The sequence below is a fragment of the Artibeus jamaicensis genome, unplaced genomic scaffold, assembly GCF_021234435.1.
Source record: "Artibeus jamaicensis isolate MK-2021 breed Jamaican fruit bat unplaced genomic scaffold, CSHL_Jam_final scaffold_1964, whole genome shotgun sequence".
NCBI lineage: Eukaryota > Metazoa > Chordata > Mammalia > Chiroptera > Phyllostomidae > Artibeus > Artibeus jamaicensis.
The window spans coordinates 64,818,232-64,837,243 of record NW_026522030.1 but is presented as its reverse complement, the minus strand read 5'-3'; the positions used below and the strand labels follow the sequence as shown (position 1 = coordinate 64,837,243).

General features: G+C 34.1%; 1 long non-coding RNA gene across 1 annotated transcript in view; it reads left to right on the top strand.

The window, feature by feature from the left end:
- Positions 1 to 19,012, top strand: part of LOC128626000 (uncharacterized) — a 542,678-nt gene that overhangs the window by 507,937 nt on the left and 15,729 nt on the right. The gene's annotated exons all lie outside the window — the stretch shown is intronic.

Sequence of the window (19,012 nt, the reverse complement as noted above, 5' to 3'; positions counted from 1 at the left end):
TCATATTTCCTGACATAAAAGTATTTTACATGAGAGTGATCCATAATCATTAATTATAATACTGTATGTGATTCAGAATAAAATTCTCACCAATGTATTTAAGGAAAATTTGAAACATGATCAGGCGAGATCGGGTGCATTCAGGGTGGTATAAAACATGATCTTGATATTGCAGAATGTTTTTCTCAAATACATAGGAAATAAACATACAGAAGAATGTTCATCTTCCAAAAGTTCAAAAATGACCAAAAGATTCTCATAGATATCTTAAGGAGCTATTTAACATCAACATCCTATTATAAGCAAACTAGTATTTTAATTTGTTGTGGAAGATGTCACCCCTGATTGTCCTTGAAACTCCACACAGGTGTACAGAGAAGGGGGAGCTCTGAAGACAAGTTAAGATGCTCACAGTGATGAGGCCTCTGTGAGGGTCATATCGTGATGCAAAGTGCAAAGCTCATCACATAGCAAACAAAGGAGCTTTTCTGTGGATCCCTGGATTATATGTGATACTTATCTAACAGGCATGCCTATTTTGTTTTCCAAATGATCATGTTTTATACATTTTCTGAAAGTATATTAAGGAATATCTCTTCATATTGCTATTACCTGTGTCATAGATCTTCAAATTACACACTACCTTGTTACTTGTTAAGGAGATAATCTTTGTTATATTCAAGGTTCTCTTTAGCTTACTTGGAAATGTGAACTTTGTTTACTTGAAATAGAGAAAGTTAAAAAATATATAAAAACCATTCCATTAGGTCTTTATTCCTGACTTCTTACTTTCATTTATTTGATTCTTCTTAATAGTGACTGATTTCAGTATGATTTGAGTTGCAGCAGTTTCTCAGTGAAGCATATTCCTCCAAGACTCCATTTTCCAAGTGTGTGTATTTCATTTGGGCTTCCATGTGGCTATAGAAGAGGACCGCCTGGTAGTTTCTTTCTGTATTCTATAATTCTCAGCATGGATGGTTTCTGCTACAATACTTTTTCTTCCCACCTGACATTATCTCAACAATAAATACTGATACAACCCCCTGAGATACTCATTCATCTCTCAGGCCTCCAAGCAGACCAGGCAGCCTCTCATGATTGGAAAAAGTGATGGTGGAAGGACAAGATCATTATAAGACACTCAAGCAGATCTAGTCACAACTCTTGGAAATTTTGAAATAGACAATGCAAGACAGAAATAGACCAGGTCTGTCTATAGTTTATTTTTCTTAATTCCTCAAAGTGGAGAGTGAGATGGGATAAGAATATATAGATTACTTTAAAGGACTCTCAGGAATATGTACATTTTAGAAGGGTTAATGTAAAATGTGGAAGAAGGTGTGGATTGTTAGGGAAATTCACACATTTACCTAAAGGTCAATGGGGAAATATTGACCCTGGAAAACATCATGAAGCCTGACTATCCCCCATTCTCTGCCTCTCTTTATTTCTTTCAATATGTATCATGCCATCAGAGCCCAACCAGGTTAATTGACTGGAACATATAATGATTTATGAGACACATTGATGTTTATTTTGTTTATTCAACAAACATGAATTTTTCACTCATTTTTTGTTAAGTGCTGAGGATATAGGAATGCAGTGGTGAGCAAAAATGTAGTCACCATGTATAAATTTTTTATAGCAAATCATTACACTGTATGAATTCATAAATGCAAACCAAAATAAATATTACAGCCCTGCCTAGTGTGGCTCAGTGGATTGAACACTGACCTGTGAACCAAAGGGTCTCAGGTTTAATTACCAGTAGGGGAGTGTGGGAAAGGCAACCACATCTTGATGTTTCTCCCCCTCTCATTCTCCCTCCATTTCCCTCTCTCTAAGAATAAATAAGTAAAATCTTTTAAAAAACAAAATAAATATTATAAAAGAAGGTGACGTGTTTCTATGAGAACATGTGGTTGAGGATTCTACCCTAGAGTAGGGGAAAGATGATTAAGTAGGTCCTTCGTTCCTGAAATCTCAAGGATAAGTGGATAAACTATGTGTGTTTATTTTGGGAAGGGAATTCAGAAAGTATTTTAGGTAGAAGAACCCTTAAAGACACATATTCATATAAGAGAAAAATAAAGTCATAATAGGTGGTCCACCATCAAGGCTGATAGTTTGAGAATCTAAAGATTAAGCAAGGTAAAAGTGCTCGTTATGAGTATTTATGCTCCAAGTCAAAATGTGGTAGATATGTGATACAGAACTCTGAGGCTACAAGAGTCACAAGCCTAGTAGCTAAGTGTCCTCTAAAACATCATAGTGCTTCAAAGAAGGGGGTTATCCACCAGGACAGATTTAAGTAAAAAAAAAATTGGTTTATTTTTGGGGGATAAATAAGGGATAGAATGTGTATCATAAAGATAAGAGTCATCTGGTTTTAAAGCTTCAAATGTTTGACCTAAATTTTTACCCAGTAAAAGTGAACTCAGGATTTTAAAATAAGCAACCTGGTTTTGTCAGGCCGACCACCTGTACTTTGAGAAGATAATCTTTGAAAGGTTACATTTTAGTAATAACTAATTTTATTCATATTGTGTCCCCTGACTTTATCTCTAAGTACAAAAACTATTATCATCAGAATAAGCTGACTTCAAAACCATTTTTATGCTTGAACATATCCCTGGGTGTTTGTCTTTTCTGAATGATTATCATTTCACTGACTTTGTTGTTTCCATGATCTCTAAACCTTCTCTGGTTTTCAACTCATGGATCATTTTGTGCTTTTAGAATCACTGTTTGAAACCAACCTTGAGAAAGTCACATAGCACCATAGAAAAAAACATAAATTGACTTTGAGACACTTTAGGAAGAACTAGTATGTCTTCAAAGACACAAATATATATGATTCTTCCCAACACAGGGTTATAAAAACTAACATTAATAGATATGGAGTTACTTATGCCCTCAGTTGTAAATGTTTTTATTGTTGATAAAAGGTAGAGTTCAGTGTGGTGTGTAAGAACTTAAAGTCGCCATCTTGTTCTTACAAGTTAAAATCTGAACAAATTGAAAAATCAACAACTTTTCTTAGATTTATCAGAGAGGTGAGGTCACAAGGCAAACCACTGTATCAAAAATTGGAGAGAGAGGCTGGATGCAGAGAATCACTTCTTAATGGAGTGGGAACACATGTGTAGAAACTCTCTGGGAACCAGTGCTGGGGTAGGAAAGGCTGAAATGTGATTGATAAATCGCTGGAGTCTCAGTAGAGACAAGTCTGAGAGATAAAAACTCCAGAAGGCCAGTCATCCAGGGGCCATTGTTCCTTTTCAAGCTTTTTACCTCCAGGAGTGGTACCAGATCCCCACAGTGAAGACTGTTGGAATATATCTCTGTGTCTCAGGCAGCAGGGTTGGGGAAATAGTGTTAAAAATAGACCTCCCTTCAAGAGAAACTGTTTTACCAGAGTCTAACCTACTGGGGTTTTATTAGATCTCAGATAACAGGGGGAAAGGGAAATACCCAACTTCCTCCACCCCAGTGTGGCTGTTTTGTCCTAGCTAATGGAGATTGAGACTGAGAAGTTCACAGTCAAAGGGCACAAGCTCTCTAAAAGGCTGAGATCTAATCACAGAACACTGCCTCTTCCTCCACACTTTCCCACCACTTCACTAAAGACCTGTTTACTGCAGTTTCTTTTACTACGTACATCATGTTTGACTATCAAAGAAAACTATAATTTACTGAAAGGCAAAAACATAGCTTGCAAAAACTGATCAAGCATCAGAACCAGAGTTAGATGTGGCAAAAATGTTGGAATTATTGGAAAAGAAATTTTTTTAAATGAACGATGAAGATGCTAATGGCTTTGACAGACAAATTAAATATGCAAGAACACATGAGTAATGTAAGTAGAGAAATGGAAAGTGAAGATAAAATTAAAACTTTTATCTTTTATCTTAATCTGTCTAACAGATTATTTTTTTCAAAATAAATAAAATGTATTTGGTGACTATAGCTTATGTCAAGTGAAATGAATGACAAAAGTATAGGGGAAGAATTATGAATATTTTGTTAAATATTATAAAATAATTATACTATCTATGAAATATAATAGTGTTAATTGAAAGTAGAGTTGGAGCCCTGGCTGGTGTAGCTCAGTGGATTGAGTGTGGGCCTGCAAACCAAAGGAACACGGTTCGATTCCCAGTCAGGGCACATGCCTGGGTTGCAGGCCAGTTCCCAGCAGGGGATGCACAAGGGGCAACCATACATTGATATGGTTGCCTTTCTCCTCTCTTGTGCTCTAAAAATAAGTAAATAAAATCTTTAAAAAAAAGAATTGGAGTTACTGTAAATGACTGTAAATGCAAACTCTAGGGCAACCAATGAGGGTTAAAAAGAGAAGTATAATTAATATACTAAGAAAGGAGAAAATGGAATTATAAAATGTTCAACATCCTTCAGTCTGAAATAGAAAAATTCAACAGGCAGAAAATCAGTAAGGACATGGTTGAATTCAAAATCACAGTCTTTCAACTGGATATAATTGATATCTATAGGTTGCTTCTTCAACAACAGAAAAAATATTTTTCTCAAGCTTATATAGAAAATTCATCAAGAAAGTTCACATTTGGACTCAGAAAACATATTTTAATAAATTTAATAGAGTAGGGATCATGCAGGAGTTCTTATACATGACAATAGAATTAAACCATAAATGAAGAACATAAAGATGCCTAGGGGATCCCGGTATACACTAAGAGTAAACCACACATTTCTGAATAGTAAGTGGGTCAAAAGAAATCTCAATAAAAATTTAAAAATATTTCCCACTAAATCCGAAAATAGTACAGCTAATTAAAATTTGTGGGGTGCAGCAATAGCAATGCATAGGGGGTATTTTATAGTGCTGAATGCATATTTTTTTAAACAAGGAAGACTTAAAATCAGTCATCTAAGATTACATCTTAGGAAACTAGAAAATGCAGAGCAAATTAAATGTAAAGTAAGCAGGAGAAAAAGAATAATAAAAATTAGAGCAGAAGTCAACAAGATTGAAAGCAGAAAACCAATAGAGAAAAACAACAAAAACAAAAGTTGATTCTCTGAAAAGATCATGTTAAAGAAGAAAAGACACATTATCTTATTAATAGAAACAGAAAAATAATTTGACAAAACCCAACACCTATTTATGATAAAAACGTTCAGCAAACTAAGCTAAAGGGGGACTTTCAAAAATTGATTAAAAAATCCTAAAACTCTTATTATACTCAATGTTGAGAGACTTGAAAATTTCCCTCTAAGATTAGAAGAAATTGCAAAAAAAGTTATCTTTTACCATTCTTCTTCAACAGTATACTTTATTTGCAGATGGTATGATAATCTATGTAGAAAATCTAAAAGAATTGATAAATAAATGATTATAGTAAGATTGCAGGATACATATACATATAATATACTATTATACATATATCAATCTTTCCTTTATACAAAGAACAAGTAAAATTTGAAATTACAAACAGTGCCATTTATTCTAACAAAACCCAAAATACTTCTGTATATATGTAACAAAATATAGGTAGGAACTTTATGAGGAAAACTATAAAACTAATTAACAAAATTAAAGAGCTAAATAAATGGACAGATATTTCATGTTCAGGGACAGGAAGTCTCAATATTGTTGAGATGTCAGTTCTTCCCAACTTAATCTATAATTTCCATGCAATCCCAATGAAAATCCCAGCAAGGCTTTTTGTTAATATCCACAAACTGATTCTAAAGTGTACATGGAGAGGCAAATGTACCAGAATAGCCAAAAACAATATTAAAGTAGAAGAAAAAGTTGGGAGTACTGATTCTACCTTACTTTAAGCTACCTTCTGTTAAGCTACAGTAATCGACACAGTGCGATATTGGTCAAAGAAGAGACAATAGATCAATAGAATAGAATGGAACAGAAATAGGCCCACATAAACACAGTCAACTATCTTTGATGAAGACGTGACACTGGAGAGAAGATGGTCTCTTAGTAAATGGTGCTGCATCAACATGCAAAATAAAGGACTGTAGTCACAGATTAACTCAACATGGATCATAGATGTACACGTAAAATGCGAAACCATAAAACTACCAAAATAGCATAGGAGAAAATTTAGGTGACCTGGATATGGCCATAACCTGTTAGGTACAACATCAGAGGTATGAACCATGAAAGAAATAATTTATAATGTTGAAATTAGAAAATTCTGCTCTGCAAAAGATAACTGTTGGAAAATGAAAAGTCTTTGGAAGGCAGTTTGGTAGTTTCTTACCACACTAAACATACTCTTACTCTATGATCTAGCAATTGTGTTTTTTGGTATTTACCTAAATGAGTTAAAAAAGTTATGTTCATGGAAATACCTGATCATGGATATCTACAGCAAGTTAGTTCATAATTTCTAAAACTTGAAAGCAACCAAGATGTCATTCAGTAGGTTATTGTATAAATAAACTGTGGTACATCCAGACCATGGAATACTATTCAGTTTTAAAAGAAATGAGATATCAAGTAATGAAAAGACATGGGAGAACCTTAAATACATATTAATAAGTGAAAGAAGTCCATCTGAAGATACTAGATATTGTATGATTCCAATACATATGACATTCTGGAAAAGGTAAAACTACAGACACAGAAAGAAAAAAAAACAGTCAGTGGTTGTCAGGTGCTAAGAGGAAGGGGGGAATTAATAGTCAGAGTGCAGAAGGGTTTTAGGGCCAGAAAAAAAACTATTTTGCATGATTCTATTCTACTTGTCATTGTACATTTACTGATATCCATAGAATGTATGCCATCAAGAGTGAAACAATGTAAAGTTTGCCCTTTGGGTGATAATCGTGTTCACTGATGTAACAAATGTAACACTGGTACAGAATGATGATAGACTTGTGAGGGTGGGGTTGGCAAAGGGTATATGGGAATAGTCTGTATTTTCGACTCAACTTCTCTGTGAACTTAGAAGTACTCTAAAAAATAAAATATCTTAAATGGACTGACACTGTCCCCTGTGGAACTTGTCAAAGAATGTGACCTAGAAGATTTCAGTAGGTTACTAAATATTCAGGCTTAGACCTTAACTATATACTCCAAAAAACTTGAAACCCCAGAAGTTCAGAAATGTTACTGAATTAAGAACAGGTTGAATCACACTAAACATTCAATACTATATTCATATTTTGAGTCTCTAATTCCATTGAAAATGTATGATATTTTTTTGAATAACAGAATCCTAATATAGAGATGTATGTGGGACATGTGCAAGTGGCTTATTAAAATACATGTGAGTTATTATAAGTACATAAACAATGAAAATTGAATAGCCGTGGTGTAAATGTTATTGGAATGGTTTTAATCATGTGGGAATGAAGCATGAAGAGCTAGAGTTCAGTTAATTAATGTCCCAGATTTCATGGAGTTTCACCTTCATTAATTTGTACCCATTAGTTAAGAATATCATGTCGTTTGGCATTGCAAATATATCAGCTTATGAGAAGGCTTTCTGAGTGTAAGTAGGTCATAAATAGGGCCACTTTTATATAGAGATTTATCTAATTTCTAATTTTCTATACTGATCAACAAAGCCTTCACTGATTTTGAGAGGATTTTGCATCCAGATTTCATGTGTATTTTTTAAGCTTAAGCTATTAGAACCAGGCTATGGATTGGTCTAGGGAACAAAGTTGTATGCCTCTTTGTAATAAATAATATTGTATTTTACTTAAAGTCAAGGAAATCTTATAAAGCACTGAAGCAATAAGAAGGGCCCTGCAGTTTTTTGAGCTGATTTTCATTTACGGTACATTCGATGATGTGGATTCCTCTTAACAAAAGCCTGTCAGGAGCTACAGTGAGGATGAAATGTGACTTCTTAACGTATCTTAGATATGCTACTGTGATTTTCTTTAATGGTATTTTTACTTCAGTTAAATGTGGGCAAGTATGTTTCACAGCACTTTTTCCAAGATAACAACTTGGATTATTTTTTGAAAGAACTGAGTGAGATGAAATATAGTTTGGAAAGAGGTGGTACTGATTTTAACAACTCTTAAAACTCGAGGATTTCTCATAATACATTTTGAAAAAATATTCTAAGTGGCAGATAAAATGATTTTTTTCAAAGTAGGCTTTATTGTATAAGGTAAGATTCCATTTTTTTTGAACTTATACTCAGTCCCCTCACTATGCAATACATCCATAACCTGTGCCAAGAAGATACACTGGCCAGAAATGCTGGGCTACTGTGACAAAGTGAGCAAAGAGGAAGCAAGTCCAGACAGGACACCAGGAAGAAGAGGAAATGAGGGCAGAACCAGAAATCATTATCTTATATTGAGGTCTCTGGTTTTAAATCGAATTTCCACTCTACGTGCCTTGTGAGTTCACATGGAGCTCTAATCAGTTCAGAAATAAAAGGTTACCTGACTAGACAGAAATACTTTATTTTTCTTAATATTTTGAAAGATTATGACACTCCACTTCTGAATCTCAAAAGATGAAGTATGGAAATTATATGGATTGCTTTTGGATTCCCATGAGAATGAAGTGAATAATAATAAACTCAGAAATACTGCAAATAAGGGGATAATGGAGACAAATTGACCATGAGGAGGAATAAAAATTTGATCATGTTATTTTTATAATGCAAAGTCTATATTGTTTCTGACAAGACAAATTCAGCCTCCTTAGCTTATCGTAATTCCTTTTCAATGAAGCTAGGCATTTAATTGTTTAAACAGCTTTTCTGATGGGGCATTAAAGATGTCTCGTTTCCTCCTACCTATCAGCATCGTTGAACCCCACTTACATGCAATAGTGACTCTCTTGCCTGGACTTCCAATATACCTCATCTCTACCTCTGTATGGACTCCTTCTATCCTAATATTATGAATCTTTATTAATTTGACTTCTCTTAGAGCATTAGCTCACTAGAAATAGGCTCTATTCATTGTGTTATCAAACAGGTTTTCCTGATTCCTATTATGTTCTCAGAAATAAATTCATTCATGCATTTGTGAGTAAACAACAGTAAATCAACTTGTGGCTGTATTACACACTTCTAATTTGAGAAGTTAACTGCAGGTTTGAAATGCATGTAAAATGTTCTTCCACATTGAGTAAATTTCCTTTTTCTTTGGAAATTCCCGTTCATGTGTAACTTTTGATACACTCATTTTGGCATAATGGAAACCATTAACTGTGGTTTCCATGCCTCCACTCACTACAAGCTCTGTAAAGAAGGCTTTCTCTCAGCTGGGGCATCAGACCATGGTGAATGAACAGTGAAGAATCTTGATATGTATGTTTGTTACAAGTGCTTCGGTGGCAAAGTAGTGTTTTAATAGGCAACTGAGAGCAGAAGGATAGAAAAAATTCTGGTAGCTTAGTGTAGCTTTGGAAAAAATAATAACTAAAGATAAAGAAGCTAATATCTGAATGATGTGAGTGGTTTCCATTAGGCAAAGAAAAAGAGATTGATAGGTTCACAATTAAAGAAGAAAAAAGGTCTGTTCCTATTATATTTTAAATCAAATTGTTTTTAGAAAATCACATTATGCATAACATAAAGAAAATAAATACTAATATTACTTAGATAATATTGTTATTTTTATCAAAATGAATCAAATAGTTCCTTCATCAAACCAAAATACAAACTTTTTCAAAACAATGCTATCCATTGGTCAAGTTATATCTTTATATTTTAATCGTGAAAAAATCTAATGATTCAGAAGTATATGTTTTTTTAAGGAAATATCCTTTCACTTACCAGATGCTGCATATCATTTTGCAATTTGCTCTTAGAAAACAACCGTATTCCATTTATTCAACAGTACTGGAGACTGTACATGTATCATGTTGTGTGGAAGACCTACAATCTACTTCACTGCTCACAGACTGATAAGGACATAGACTATTTCCCCAAAGTTACTATTATAAACCATAGAAAATGTATTTCTTTCCATTATTTGATTGTTTACCTGCTATCTATCAATTTATTTATTTATTAATGCATTTATGCTCATATTTTCCTAAAATGTAGTTCTTAAAGATGCATTGGTTGGTTTAACTTTAAAAAGTTAACAGCTATTAACAAAGTATTTCATAAAGTAATATAGATTTTTATTTATATGGATTTAGATATTTATATACATAGGTTTTCATCCAGAAAAAATAGATGTATGGGCCTATCTCTGGATACCAATTTTATGAAGAGGGCATTTGAGTACCTATTTTTCTGTCCCTTTGCATAAACTGGATATCGTCATTATATAAAACATCAATGCCAATATGATGTACATATCAATGAAAAGTGTTGATGTGGCTCCTTTGGTTGGATAATTGTCTCCATAACTCAAATGTTGGGGGTTCAGACCAAGTCAGGGCACATGCTTAGGTTGCAGGACATAAGGGCAGCAACCAGTGGATGTTTCTCTCTCTTTCTCTCCCCCTCCCTCCCTCTTTCCTTCTCTTCCTCTTACTCTAAGAAGCAATGAAAAATGCCCTTGGGTGAGAAAAATATATAAAAAATAAATAACTAAATTTCAATTTATTTGACATGTAGTAAAGTTGAATCTTTTTTCATATATTTATTGCTTAACGAAGCAATATCGGGGTGAACCTAATTATTTTTGGCAATTCAGCGACATCAGTTTCAATAGGATTTGACCTAAGCGAAGCCTGCCAATTATAAATAGCTCTGCTCACTATCAAGGCAGTCATAACAAATTTGAAATGTCTTCTCCTTTTTCTAACCTTTTATGAGAATGCTTGATTTTCTGCATCGGGATTTGGAACACACAGAGTGTGCTGACAGTTCAGTGGGTACAGTTCACATACAATAAATTCCTTAAGCTGTATAAAAATAGACATGATAAAGTCATGAAAACATATTGCAACAAGATAATATTTTATTTAATATGAAATTGTGGCTTTATTAATGTCTATGAAAGTGAGTCATTATTTAGTCTCTAGCGGGTATGAATCCAACTCATACATGATTCATGTGAGGCATTGGCTACTTTGCCATTCTGTCTCTCATTGTTAGAGCCCCCAACACCATTGATATAGTAAGAAAGACAATTAAAGAGTCAGTCTCTGAGCTGACTGCCGAGGTCTGAGTCTAGTTCTCTATGCCATTACAATCTGTGTCATTGTGGGCAAGTTATTTAACTTCTTCTGTGTTGGACTTCTAATTTGAAAATATTAAAATAATAGTATCCACCTCAGGGGGCTGCTTCGAGAACTATAGGAGTTGGTATATATATAAAGATTTTAGATAGTGTAAATAACCATTGTATGATTGTTACATGCATTATTTTTATCAGGAAGTCTGTTGGGAGACAGGAAAGGCCATGTGAGGTACAGCAATGAGGATACTTATTAAAGTATGAATATAGATACATAAAGGAAATAGTAAAATGATAAAGCATAAGTCATATATTTTAAAATGTGCCCATAAGTGGAGCAATGCACAAGGAATTAAAAAGGGATTCTTCCTTATCATTCTTCCTCTTTAATCTCAGGAAAAAGAATGCAGAATTTTATTGCTAACACTAATCTACAATAGTTGGACTAATAAATTAGATTAGAATACTGAACTAGGAACATAATGCCCTGCTTTTAATTTCATTAAAAATTGCAAAAAAATTGCAATTTTTAATGAAAAAGCAAAGGGTATTCCATATCCAGGCAACTAACTTAGAAAAGATCTCTTAGGAAAGCTCCTATTCAGTTAAAAATTTCCTTGTCTAAGAATTTTTAACTAGCTATAGAATTTATAGCTAGAAACCATAATAACCCAATATTTTCACTAATTGCCATTTTATGATATGCTGTAAACAGTAATGTATATGTGAATATTGATGTAGTTAGTGTATAATACCTGTTGGTAAGAATGAACTAGGTAAATGCCAACTTCTAGAAAGACTGTGTATACACACACACACATACACATCATACCAGTATGATGATGTATCTATATAAACATCTTATTAGTATGATGAAAAGAAGTTTATCAAAGCATTGATTCAGAGAAATAAAATGCATATTAAAATTATAAGAAGTAAATATATAATGAAGATATATATTCTATCCACAATCCTATCAGTCTTTTTTAAGCCACAGTATTTATTTTTCCTAGTTCTAAATGGCTATTGATATTAGACTGGCCTGACATTTCAGAGCCGTGTTTTGAATAAGAGTTAACTTCAAGATAACATCCAGAGTAAGTTTAGAAGAATCTTAGAATCTGAAGTTAACAATTAAATGAGAATAGACCTTACCAGATGACTTAAGGATGCCTTTATTTGTGCTTCCATTTCACCTTGTAAATGTCTCTGGTAGGATAATTATTATATTTCACAATCTATTGCTAAATATGTGTCACTACAATGATGGTCTTTTAAAATCCTTCTACCTCGAGTAAAGTGTCTGATTAATTGTAGAAATGCAACAAATGTTTAATAATGAGATAGTTAAATAAATAAACTATTAGTTATAGAGGTAAAAGTGAGAAATGGTACCAGATTTGAGGTATCTGAACATATTGGCGTTACATAGCATATGTTCTTGAGCTATATAGTAAATTTTGTGGGCTATCTTAGCAGTAAGGCAGAGCTGTAATTTATTGATGTTTTTTCTGCTAACATTAAGAGCATTATCAATTCTTAGTATTGATGGTTAGGATTTGATATGAGGATATCATAGTGCAAATATTAGTTACTTTAAAGCATTATTTATTTAACAATTTTGCACTTTATTCCATTCCATTCCAGAGTTAAGCTAGTGGTACAAAAAACAGGATTTCGAGGTGATAGGGGCTAAATTCAGATACCATGTCTAGGACTTATTACATGTCTTTGATTTGAAGTTTCCTCATCTATTTTAGTCTCAGTTTTGTAATTTGTTAGAGTCAATAACACCTTACTTATATGTGTTCTCAATAAATTGCATTATAAAATATATAATCTGTAGCTATGCTCTGGCACATAGTAAGGATTCAATAAATTCTAGGTGTTGGTGCTATTATTGTTATGTATCCTCATTATTATGCAAACTTTAAAAATCCTTTTTGTTAAAATGTGACTTGGAGATGTGAACCACCTTCATGAATAATAGGCTCATTCATTATATAGATGTCAGACACAAGTTAGACAAAATTCCCAAGATCACTAATATAGAAATGTTTTATTATATAGATGCATTGCTTCTTCTTAAGAAACATTTTCTCCTCAATTTCTTAAGGCTACGGTAGAGAGGTTAAGCAAAATATTCTATTGGTGATTAAGACATAAGGTTTTGCTTACACATGGAGAATAGAGGCTATAGGGAGAAAAGAGTCAATTTTTTATTCAGTACAGTCAAGGTCAGTAATGGTCTCAAATGCAATTACAGTGATGTGAGAAAGAATGAAAAAGCATAAAGTCCACAAATATTTCTGTTTTTATAAATCAATTTAACCAAAGGATTAGCTATCATGAAAATAATTTGGCAAAATTAGCACATTTATATGTGATTTAAGAATATGAAGAATTTAAGGGTGAACTGGCATCTTTTGAATTAAATTTTAGCAAATGACCTAATTCCATCATGAATGTCCACCAGTCTCTGTTGATAACCATTGGACTTTATCTTTATTAGAGAACAATTTTTTTGTTTGAAAGCAGTCTTTTCAAATCAACTTACATAGAAGCCTATCTTTCTTCATAGATGCTGTTGGTTTGACACTGTGTTAAGTGTATAGCAGATGTTGAGCCAGCATTTCACTGGGTTTTCTCCAATCATCAACATATCCCTCTACAACATCATCTAGATTCAACCCTGTTTTTATCTGTTCTATATATTAAACTATCTTTTTAGCAGTATCTGTAATAATGTTTTGGCTAGTGAGATATGTTTAAAAAACATTATGTGATGGTAGTATATCTTATATTTCTCTATTAAAATGCAAATAGAATCAAGCTATTATGGTCTTTTAGCCATTAGGAGACAAGTGGCTTGTAGAGTGTGAAGGGTTGTGAGGTATGTAAAAGGTCCATTGTCAGGAAGAGTGAAGGATGTTTCAGAGGACTAAGGAGTTTGACTAAATAGTGGGAAGATATGGAATGGAAGGGAGAGAACAGTGAAGGAGGTAGAATTTCCAAGACAAAGTCTATCTTCTTGTTTTATAGTTTTCATAAGATTTCCTCTAGAAATAACTTTGAAAAATATTTGCAAAACTATTCGTGAAGGGAAAAGAAATGGCTCTAGAAACAGACTGACAATTTTGCTGGCAGGAAATAATGAAGACCTGTACCAGGTCAGGGGCAGTCAGGAAGGCACGAAAGGATAAAAATCATCAAATGACGGGTCAGGGAATTGGGTCCGATGACTAATTGACTGAATGGGGAGGGTTGGAGGATTGGGTGATGGTACTACCAGCCATGAGTGATAGATACTGTCTTATACTGAGATTCATTATATTAGTGTTCTGTTGCTACCTGACCAATTAGCACACATTCAGCAGTTTAAAACTGTGTTTCACATATTTTTATCTCACAGTTCCTGTGAGTCAGAAGTCTGGGTTCTGCTTAGGTGGGTCCTCTAACTCTTTAAAAGGAAACAAGCTGACCTTTGTTCTTAGCTGAAGGCTAAATTGGGGGAGTTCTATGTCCAAGCTCACTCAGTTGGTTACAGATTCATTTTTTGTTTCTTTTTAAATTAATTGTTGTTTAAGAACAGTTGTCTCCATTTTCCTCCCACCACTCCCCCACCCCAGCCATCCCCATCTCCCACCCTTGATCCCACCCACCTTTGACTTTGTCCATGTGTCCTGTAAACATGTTCCTGACAACCTTCCTCCCAACCCCCTTCCCCTCCCACCTCCCCTCTGGTTAGTGTCAGTTTGTTATTAATTTCAATGTCTCTGGTTTGTAGTTGTAGGACCCAAGGCCCTGGCTTTTTGCTGGCTGTAACTGGAGGCTATCCTAAGCCTCTGTTTTTTGCCCTCAGCTCCTACAGCCTACTCACTGAAACACTGTCCCTTGCCCTGTGGGCTTTCTTAATAGGACTGCTTACTTATCAAGGCAGCAAGGGACTAGAAAAGACTAGAGAAAGTGAAATGCAAGACAGATTCTTACATAATTATGGAAGACATCTGATATCCCATCACCTTTGCCATATTCTATCAGACTCAAATCATAAGTCCCACCCATAATCAAGGAAAAATAATTTTTCAAGGGCATGGACACCAGCCGATGAGTATCATGGGAGGCCGTTCTGGAGTATGTCTACCACACATGTGGAAATATCGAAATGTGCTAAGGGCACAAAGAAAGTCAGATAAAGCAGAATGAGAATGTGTGGGCAGAGATGTGTATATAATAATATCAATGAAATTAAGAACCAAACCTAAAATGTGGCTTTTGTAAGTACTTGCACAGCATACCATGGAGCTGATTTACAGTAGAGTTTCCTCTTTCATTTTGCTCGCTTAGTAGTTTGCACGTGTATTATTATATCTGTTTGCCTGTATTTAGTTGTGTTGACAATAAATTAATGTTGTAATTAGTTCTCATTGTTTAAGGGAGTTTATTTTTAAATGAGAAACATACCTTCGGGGCTGCTGAATGGCAGATACACTTGCATCCTTTCTCAGCTGATTTCCTTTAGTGAAACCCTGTCACCTGAAGCAGCACTGCTTCTCCACTGAAAGGAGTATGGTTACAGATAACTTCCACAGCATGGGGTTTTGGGTCTAGAAAAAGCCTGAGGCACAGAGATTATGTTTAGGCACCCAAAAAAATACTGGCACATTATTCAGTGTGTGCCCAAGCAAGCTAATTTATTCTAAACCTGTGAAGCTTTGTTTTGATAATTTCTGGGCTTGTTCTCCTCTCAGTGAGCATTTGACTGAGAAGTATTTCCTTCTGAGTGCTCCCTTTTGTCAGGACAAATGCTATTTATAGAGCTAATGAGCTGAGATCATAAAGCAAATCCTTAAAGGAGTTAAAGGAGTTGAATAGGGTCACTGTGATACTACCCTGTCAGTAATGTACTTCTGCTTTACGGTGTTTACTGCAGCTTCTGCCAATTGCTCACGTGAAGGTTCAGTTTCCACTCTATGTGTAATTATAGAAACGAGCATACAGCTGTTTTAAGGAATGAGGGTTGGTTCAAAATGTCAGGAGACTGTTTAAAGTTAACTGAAAAATTTAAAAGGTTTCAACCCATTTACCTTTTTCATGCTTTCTGCAGCTAATGCTTTTTCTCCTTTTTCCTGTTCTCTGAGTTCATTCTGACGACTGTAACCTGGCAGCTTTTCAATCTGTGGACTGTGGCACAATCATTATTCTATCTTACTGCAATAAAACTAAGCTATTGTATAAACCTGTTGCAAGGAATAATAAAATAGAATTTGCATCAAAATATTGAATGAGAGTCCTACCTTGTACATTTTCACTTAAACAAATCAACCAAAATAAACAAAATTCATCATAATTGTTAGGTCATTTTGCATATACAGTAATTTAGTTTGAACTTGCATTGATTTATTGTATCCATATGCAAAGGATATGCAAAGATTAACTTACTACATCGAGCAATAAGCACATCGTGGAGTAAGACATATGAAAGAGAAGAAGAAAGGGAGGTGAATGATCTGCAAATGTTCATTCAAATGAGCATTGAGGAGAGATGACTCTCACGAACAACTCTTTTTTTCAGGAGAGATACACAGAAGAACCTCTGGCACAGTATTCATGATAGCTTCTGTTTCTCATAATTTCCACCATTAGCATTTTAAAAATGACCAAGGGATTTCACTTGACATGGCTATTTATATACATTATTTGAAACTTCAATCATGACATTGAAAATTAACTTCAAGTCCATCTTAGTTACAGTGAAAATGGAGCCCTGCCCATGTAAAAGGCAGTAGTACAATATATTCAAGAAAGTAAAAATTCCACCTAGTACTTATTCTTAATTCTCCCTCATATAAAGCTGTGCTCATCCCTAAGTATGAGATAATGTTGTCTAGAGTATAAATAAAAATCAGTGTTTTTCAGCCTATTAGTTTGCCCACTTCCACAGATAGTTTGTTTGTGGGTTACAGTGTTTCCTTTTAGTCCAATTTTGTTTTTTCATCATTGTCCAGGTATATTTTTGTCATCTCCCTTACTTGTCTTTCTCTTAATATGCTCACTAATGTAAGCACCTTGAAAATTAGTGTAAAGCCTCACCTCACCCCTGTTAAGTTAAAAACTTACTACAAGTGTGACACAATTTGAAATGGTAGATACTTTAAAGATACATGGATTCCATTGTTTTAGAATTAGCTCCTCAATGGACTATGGATATTCACATATTTGTGTAACTGGGAGTGATTATTAAAATTTGTTCCTGTATAATCAAACTAAGCCATGGAAAACAAAGGGGCTAAAAGGAATATTCCAGCTAGCTTAACTTATCAGACAAAAAAGTTCATTGGGCGTGAAACATCATTTGGAGGCTTGTTATTAATAACAAATAATAAGATTAGGTCTAGAATTTGACTACTCAGTATAGATAAAAAGCAGAGTCCAAGATTAATGGTCAGATGTTTCGCTTGCCGCTTGTATATCTCTGTCTCTCTCTCTCTCTATCTCTCTATATATGTAGTTTGAAAAGAAGTTCCAAGATTCCACTTTATGAAAGAAAAACTTACTTGAGGACCTTTGAATATAGATACAAATTTCTACCTGGTGCTTGAGCCAAAATTTGCACTATTAGTGTTCAGGCCAATTTTGAATTATTAAAGGAAAAAAAGCTTTTTATTTTAATGAGCTTTTTTTGGCACTATAGCAATTTAAAAATGTTGGTTTGATCAATAATATGTATCATACCAGAGCCTTTGGGCATTTAAAATGTCAGTTGTTTAATTTTGAAAAATGAATATTACCCTTACAAAATCATCTAGTGAAGCATTTACATTATATTAAACTTAGCACAGAAAGTTACATTGTACTTAGAATGTCTTCATCAATTACATCAAGGAGACGTAAGGCTTGAGGATCCTTATATGTGATATCCAATGACCAGTTCTTAAGGCCTGATTAATTTTCCCAGGTTCTTCTCCATACGGTACAACAAAATGGCAGAAAGAAAATTATGTTGCTATAAAACTGTCTAGTTTATATTGCTAGAACTTGTCATTATTGATTCTTTTTCCATAAGCCCTTCCTTCATACACAAGCACATAAGTTATACTTCATTATGCAGCCGCACAATACAGGCCTACTTTTAGTACTAACTCTATGCATAGTGGTGTAAGTGGTTATAACAGAATCTGAGGAATGATAAAGCAACCGGTACCTGTAGACTCGTATGCCCCCCAGACACATTCGCGCACCGTATAAAATAAACAGCTTGAAGATTTGTTATCAAATCTGTGAAGCATCTTTGGCGTCTCTAACGGAATATATCTGAAGGAAAAAATATAAAATTCACTTTAAGGAGTTTAGGGAGTACCTCCATGACAAGAGGGGTCATATTCCAAAATTTATAAAACTCAGAAATAATGAAAGGTCTATGTGAATATTAATTATTGGAGAGAAAGGTTATGATATGATTCTAAAAATAAATATAATAGATTTCAAGTAAAATCCTCAAAAGGAGCATCAAAATCACAGATTTTTGTCATTAGTAACTATGCTGTATAATTCCTTTAAAAACAACACTGTAGTAAATGACAACTAAAGATTTTCCTGGGAAGGATATTGATTTTTAAATATTATATTAATGGTGACTAATAGATAAAATGATCAATTGAGCAGTTACTATTTACCAACCGCTGTGCTTTGCCATGTCATAAGTTAATGCATATTTTATAGCATAAGTCCTCATTTGAAGCTGAATAGGATTCACAGAGGTTAAACCGCTTACCAAAATTACACAGTAGGAGAGCCGTAGAGTTGAGATTCAGACCCAGGTCTTCCTGAGAGTGAACCTCTGTGCCTTTCTGTGCTCTGCCCCCAGGTGCCATCGGCTCTAAAATTT